The 6,368-nt window shown below is 53.3% G+C and overlaps 1 protein-coding gene across 1 annotated transcript in view; it reads left to right on the top strand.

The window, feature by feature from the left end:
• The first annotated feature begins 2,054 nt into the window (after window positions 1-2,054).
• Window positions 2,055-6,368, top strand: part of SLC25A22 (solute carrier family 25 member 22) — a 51,832-nt gene continuing 47,518 nt past the window's right edge. The window contains exon 1 of the mRNA XM_058026372.1: window positions 2,055-2,134. The gene's annotated coding sequence lies outside the window, so the exon portion shown is untranslated. The remainder of the gene's footprint in view (window positions 2,135-6,368) is intronic.

Genomic DNA, 6,368 nt, shown 5'->3' with positions numbered 1-6,368 from the left:
GATTGCAGTCCTCCTGAGATGCAGCACAAAGATGGACAGTGTTAACCTCTTCTTTGCCAGGGGATGGTAATGTCTTGCCAGCACATCTACACTGTGATAAACAGTAACATCTATACTTCAAGCCACACTGAGTTCAGCTCAGCTTTTGACTGAGAGGATACAGCACAGTGAAACCCACTGATGCCTTTACAAATCAGGGCAGAGTGGGGATATGCCACCACCAAGGAAAGGGGTGGGAAGCAATTTTGCAGCTGGGGAGTAAGAAGACCTCAACTCCCCCCCACTGTTTCCCAAACTGGGAATTCCTGCAGGAGTGCCCACCACAGCAGCCTGCCTGCAACCCAGCCTTGCTGCCTGTTTTTCCAAGGACATGGTGGAGATAGGACTGTGGGACTGGATAGGCTATTCTGTCTCCTTGCCCACTGCACTAGCATTTTCTCTTGTGCTGGATGCTCATCCAATATATGCCCACAAAATGGCCACAGGACACAGGTCTCCTTCCTTGGTCAGGCACCTCCCTTCTGGAGAGAGCTTTCCACCTCCAGTGCTGTATCTTCCCATGCTTTGCTTAGCCTGGGTTGAATAGCACACTAGGAAAGCTGATCCCCTTTTCACCTATATCCAACTCACTACCATTGGCATCTGATGCTTCACTGGCCTCTGGTTTACAGCTTCTTCTTACCTTGGGTTCCAGGTCCCTGACTGTGATAACAAGCTCCTCTTGTTTTCAGGTATGTGAAGAACTGTGAGGTTTCTGGGCCGTTCCCTGCGACTCCATATAATTGTCACTTCTCTGTACACAATGTCCTCATTAGTCCTACATGCTCCTGGGAGCATCCTTGTAGGCACTCTTTTCTAGTCACCTCCAATTCCTTGCACAGGATAACTGCACTGATGCTCTGCCAGCTTCCGTGGGCCCTTGGTACAGAGCTGGTAATCCCACACTCACAGGGTATGTGAGCAATGAGGGAGGCTCTTAGAGATGAATTCCCCTGGAGATCTTCACCTCTTTCCCTGGTGGTAGCACACCTGTGGATGCCACAGAATCACAAAATGGTTTGGGTTGGAAGAGACCTTGAAGATCATCTCGCTCTATCCTCCTCTAGTGGACACCTTCCACTAGATCAGGTAACTCAGAGCCCCATCCAGCCTGGCCATGAACACTGCTGGGGATGGGGCATCCACAGCTTCCCTGGGAACCCGTTCCAGTGCCTCACCACCCTCACCACAAAGAACTTGGTCATCCCAAGAAGCACAGAGATCTGTTTGGCTGCTGCTGTCCTCCTCACCATTAAAATACTTAATTTCCAAGGCCTGATGAAACAGTCTCTGTTGATGTTTTGACCCAGCAAGGATTTAGGTCCCATAATACTCCTGAGAACTCCAGGTCCACAGTGGAGCCTGCTAACCCCAAAAATCAAGGCCTGCCAGTGGTATGGTAGCTTTCCTGAGGGGTGGTGTGCAGCACAGCATGGTGACCCAATGGGCACAGTGGGCCTGGCTGGTATCCTGAAGAGAATCACAGAATATGCTGAGTTGGAAAGGACCCATACGGATCATCGAATTCAACTCCTGTCCCTGCACAGGACATCCCCAGGAGTCACACTCTGTGCCTCAGAGCATTGTCCAAATGCTTCTTGTGCTCTGTCAGGCTCGGTGCCGTGACCGCTTTCCTGAGGAGCCTGTTCAGTGCCCAGCCACGCTCTGGGTGCGGAACCTTTTCCTAATGCCCAACCTAAACCTGCCCCGACACAATTTCAGGCCGTTCCCTCGGGTACAGATGACAGACTCGTTATTTCTCCCCGCTGCCGCTCGCCCCGTGTCCAGCCGTGAGCGGCCTCTCAGTTGGGCTGCGGGCGCGGCCCGGGGCCGCTCGGGGCACGGCGGGGCAGCCCCGGCCCCCGCGCCCGGCCGGGGGAGGCGGCGGCGCTGCCCGGGCGCCCCGGCCCGCGTTGCCATGGGGACGCGGCGGCCGCCCCGGCGGGGAGGGACAGGCGGTGGCGGCGGCGGTTCCTGCGCCGAGCGCGGCCGGAGGGGGCAGAGCTGAGTCGGGCCGGGCCGCGCCGCGCAGGAGCTCCGCACCCCGCGCCGCACCGTCCCCGGCCCCGGCGGGAACCGCCGCCGCCGCCGCCCGGTAAGTGTGGGCACGGCCCTTCGCAAGCCCTCCGGAGGCGCCGCCGCGGCTCCCGACACCCCTGCTGCCGCCGGGATGCAGCTCGGCCATGCACGCCGGCCTGGCTCCTGCTGCACCGGCCCCGCCGCCGCTCCCCCCGGCCCCTCATCTCCGGGGTGTGCCGGCCGCCCTTCCTGCCCCGCGGGCCCCGGAGAGCCGGCTCCTCGCCCCGGGGGGCTGCGGGCTCCCCACGTACCCACCTCCCTCCCCGGAGCTGCGGGCTCCCCTTGCCCGCCGCCACTTCCCCTCCTCACCCTGGGGGTTTTCGGTGTTCCCAGCCCCTCCCTCCTCCCCGGGCTGGCTCCCCGTGCCTGCGTGCGGGCCCGGGGCTGATGTTCCCCCTGGCCGTGGAGCGGGGCTTGCCCTTGCCGGGCGCGGGGGCTGCAGCCCGGCGCGCCTTCCTCTGCCCTGCCCGCGCCGGGGAAATTGCGGCGACACGTGTGCGGCTCCTGCGAGCCCTTCAGTGCCCCGGAGCTGCAGCTTTTTATATTGAAAGCGATTGACGAGTTTCTCCGGGCTTTGATTCTGGGGCGAATCGTAGGATTCCCTGACCGCCCCGGTGGCAGCGCAGGTCCTGCATCTAAGCCCCTCTGAGCTCCTTCCAGACTCTCCTAAGCCAGATCCCTGCCTCTTTGAGATAGGTCAAGGTTATTGTGCTCTTCGTGCAGTGGACGGGGAGAGTGGAAATGTGGACAGACTGTGGGATTTCCTCAAGGTCACCCTGGGAATTGGACCCCAAGCATCCTCTTGCTGCACCCTCTGCAGCTGCTGGGTGAGGCTGAAGTTGTGGAAATCGGATTTTCCAGTGTTCCAGCCTCTTTCTTGCAAGGCTTCTCAGGTTGTAGGGTGTATACCTTGCCAGGTGTCAGGGCAGGATCCCAGATATATTTATTTGGCCTGATGTCTTTTGGCTATTAGATGTTTACAGTTCAATAGTGGGTATTTTTACCATAGTGTGTTAATCTCTGAGATCTCTGTTAGGATCTGACTTTGTGGTGCTGCTGTTGCTGCTTTGGGATGGTATCTGCAGTGATTTTGATCACTGCAAGTAACTGTGGCTTTGCTTCTCAAGAACTCACTTCTTGGCCGTGCCAAGCAAAAGGCAACTGAGCTAGAGTGGTACTGATAAGGATGTATCGCCTGGGACTCGGGCGGTGGTTGTCTTCTTGTCCTCTCCTTCTGTTTTGCTTTGCAGGCTGTTATAAACAAAGGAGTAGGCAAGGTTTAATAGGAGGAATTCCTCTAACCTCTTCCTCAGAAAATAAACACGAGGATTTAATGAGCGTTTACACCTTTGAATGTCTTGCCTGTAGGATTTTAACTGCGTGCTGTTACTTGCAGTTGTTCATACAGGTGCAGTTTTTCTCCTGGTGCTGTGCCCTTGGGCTCATCTGTTCACCAAATGCCTGTCATAGTAAGGAGCGTTATGTTTTGGGGGTGGTGGCGATCTGTGGCACAGATGGATGGCTGAGATGGAAAAGGGATCAAATCTGTGTTGTAAACTGAAGCCCTGCTCTTGAAGGAGAGTCTGCAGTCCTGTTTGGTGCCCAGCAATCTTGTTAATGTCTTACTAGGATGCCAGAGCCTGTGAGCATCTTCCTGCTGCCGTTTTAGGAAGGGATAGTGTGCTGTATTAAGTTACTAAAAGGTAGAAGTCACTGACAGCCTGTCAAGGCCATTTGTTCCCCTTTTACTGCCAAGATTTAAATTAGAGGGCAAGATGGGGGAAATCCCTACCTGGCTAGCCAAGGTGACAGCAGCATGTCCATGTGGAAGCAGCCCCCTGCTCGCCTGTGCATCATGTTTTTTCTTGTAGGTCTCTGCCAGGGCAAAGGTGTGATGGAGGCCCGGTGACTGGTGGCTGACTGGTGTGCCTTGAAACCTGGGAGCCATAGGATTTGGAGCTGTCTGATAAGGGAAATTTGGGGAAAGTCTTGCTTAGAAGCTGTAAGCATTTCATGTGTCTGTACAGCTGTTCTTGCATAACTGTTGTCATCCTGAGAATTGTGAAATAGTAGGAGGGAGAAATTTCCCAGAGTGGGGCAGCTGTGTTTCCAGGTGAGTAAATGTTGTGTTGTGTTTAGTTAGAATAAAATCTGTGTGTAGAGCCAACATTCCTGACCAGGGTCCCAATTCTGCAGATTCCTGTGAGAACAGCTTTTCCTTGAAGGTTAAAGCCGAATCTAACATCATTGGAACATCATTGTTGCAGGGTGTGTGATGATCATGCAGTGCTGTGAAAACAGTTAAATATCTTTGGCACTTCTTGAGGAATACACCCAGTGTTGATAGCTGGGTGTGCAGCTGCAGTGTGAGCTATGGTTTGCCCTGGGTGGGGGAAATGTCAGGAGCCAGGAAAGGGGCTGTGACCTGGTGCTGACCCTTTGGACAGCAGAGGGCACAGGGATACAGCAGGAGCTGATGACTCAGCAAGAAGACCCCAGACTGTCTGGGTGCACAAACTGTAAGGGTATAAAAGCCCAGGAATGCTTTTATTAGGGGTCCCTCCCCAGAGGCACCAGGTCAAGCTGGTTTTGTGTCACTGCACCATGATTAAATTACTTAGAGGATCCAGACATCTGAGACTGGTGTGGGAAACCCAGGGCTGAGCCAGTAAGGAAACCCTGTCTGACTGTGAGTGTAGGGTGTGCAGGGAGCCAAAAGGGCCACCCAAGGGGTCACTGGAGCCATCTGCTGTGAAGGGACTTTGGTCCCAGCAGTGAAAGTCTTGGAATGGGGGGAGTGTGACTGACAGAGTGGCTCCTGGGTGGTCAGACAGGAAAGTTTCTTTAAGACACACTGGGTTTTTATCTGAATAATCTGCAGCCAGGAGGCTCCAAGATGGGTGATGAGTTGTTCCTTCTTCCTCAGCAAAGAGTACCTGGGTGTGGAATAAGGATGCATGGTCTCCATTTCCAGTCCTCCAAAGGATCAGGCCCTGTGTTTGTTGATGGGCTGGCAGGTACTTGTTTTACAGATGCTGGCAAGCCTCTGGGCTCTCACCCCCACTGTGGAAATAAGATGCTTTTGGAGGGTAATTGCCAGATTCACAGTAGCTACTGGAAGGTGGGATGTCCTTGTGAAGTCCAAGGGATGAAAGGCCTGTGTGGTGGGAAGAAAAGTTTAGCAGCATTGACCATAACTGCAGAGGGACTCATGTCCCCTGGTGCTGACTAGAAGCAGGTCTGCCTTGTTCCACACCATCCTTGCTTTTGTCACTTGATCCCTGGTCTCACTTGCAGGCAGGGACCTGCAAATCTTTTGCACTGCCAACTTTCCAGTGCCAGTAAGATGTCTTGCAAAGGGTGTATCTCTTAATGGGCTGAGTTTATCTGCCTACAATCACATTGTGCTGTCAGAATGACATAAAAGGGCTTTGAACTAGGCCCCAAAGGGAAAGGAAAAGGGTTGGAAAAATGCAAAATATTTTTGTTCCGTTGTTAGGAGAGCCTGGCCTGGGGAGATGATATGTAACCAAACCAGGTTTGGAATGACTGGGACAAATGATCCTGGGTGCTGCAGTTCATGTGTGTAATGATAGGATGCTGACGCACCTTGAAGGGAGTTTCTACATTTTCCCCTTTTCTAGCCTGTTTCAGAACAGAAGTATTTCTTCGTAAGATTGATTTCTTCCTGGCCTTCCTTTTTCACAGTTCCCCCCCCCCACCCCGTTGTTTGTTTGTTTTGTTTGGTTGGTTTGTTTGTTTTGGGGTTTTTGTTGTTGGTTGGGTTTTTCGTTTGTTTGGGGTTTGGGGTTTTTTTGTTTTGGTTTTTCTTTCCCCTTTGTTTCTTGGTTTTTCCCTAGAATGAAATTTCTACACAGCTGATGGCCCGTCAGTGCTGTCCCAGAGCTGAGCACCTTCACCCTTTACTGGAGTAAGTTGATACAGCTCTGGCAGACAGTGGAGCAAATTTAGTTAGCACCAGCTGAGTTTGAGCATCATGTGGGAGCCCTCGAGCAACAGGAGGAGTCTGGTCCCACAGCCTGTTTAGCCTGTCACTTACAAGTTTGTTAATGTTCTGTTAACAGGACATTACATTAAGGTCCAGTTGGACCTGTCTTTCTCCCAGCTACTTCTGCTCTCCTGTTAAAATCTGCAGTGCTGTGTAGGACAAATGTCTGTTCTGCTCCTTCTACAGCAACAGTGCAGGATGGGGAAGAATCTGCCTGTTCATAGCATTCTGCCTTCTGCTG

The sequence above is a fragment of the Melospiza georgiana genome, chromosome 6 (genome assembly GCF_028018845.1).
Source record: "Melospiza georgiana isolate bMelGeo1 chromosome 6, bMelGeo1.pri, whole genome shotgun sequence".
Classification (NCBI taxonomy): Eukaryota; Metazoa; Chordata; class Aves; order Passeriformes; family Passerellidae; genus Melospiza; species Melospiza georgiana.
Note: the sequence above shows the minus strand (reverse complement) of the source record. Positions and strands in the feature narration are given on the sequence as shown.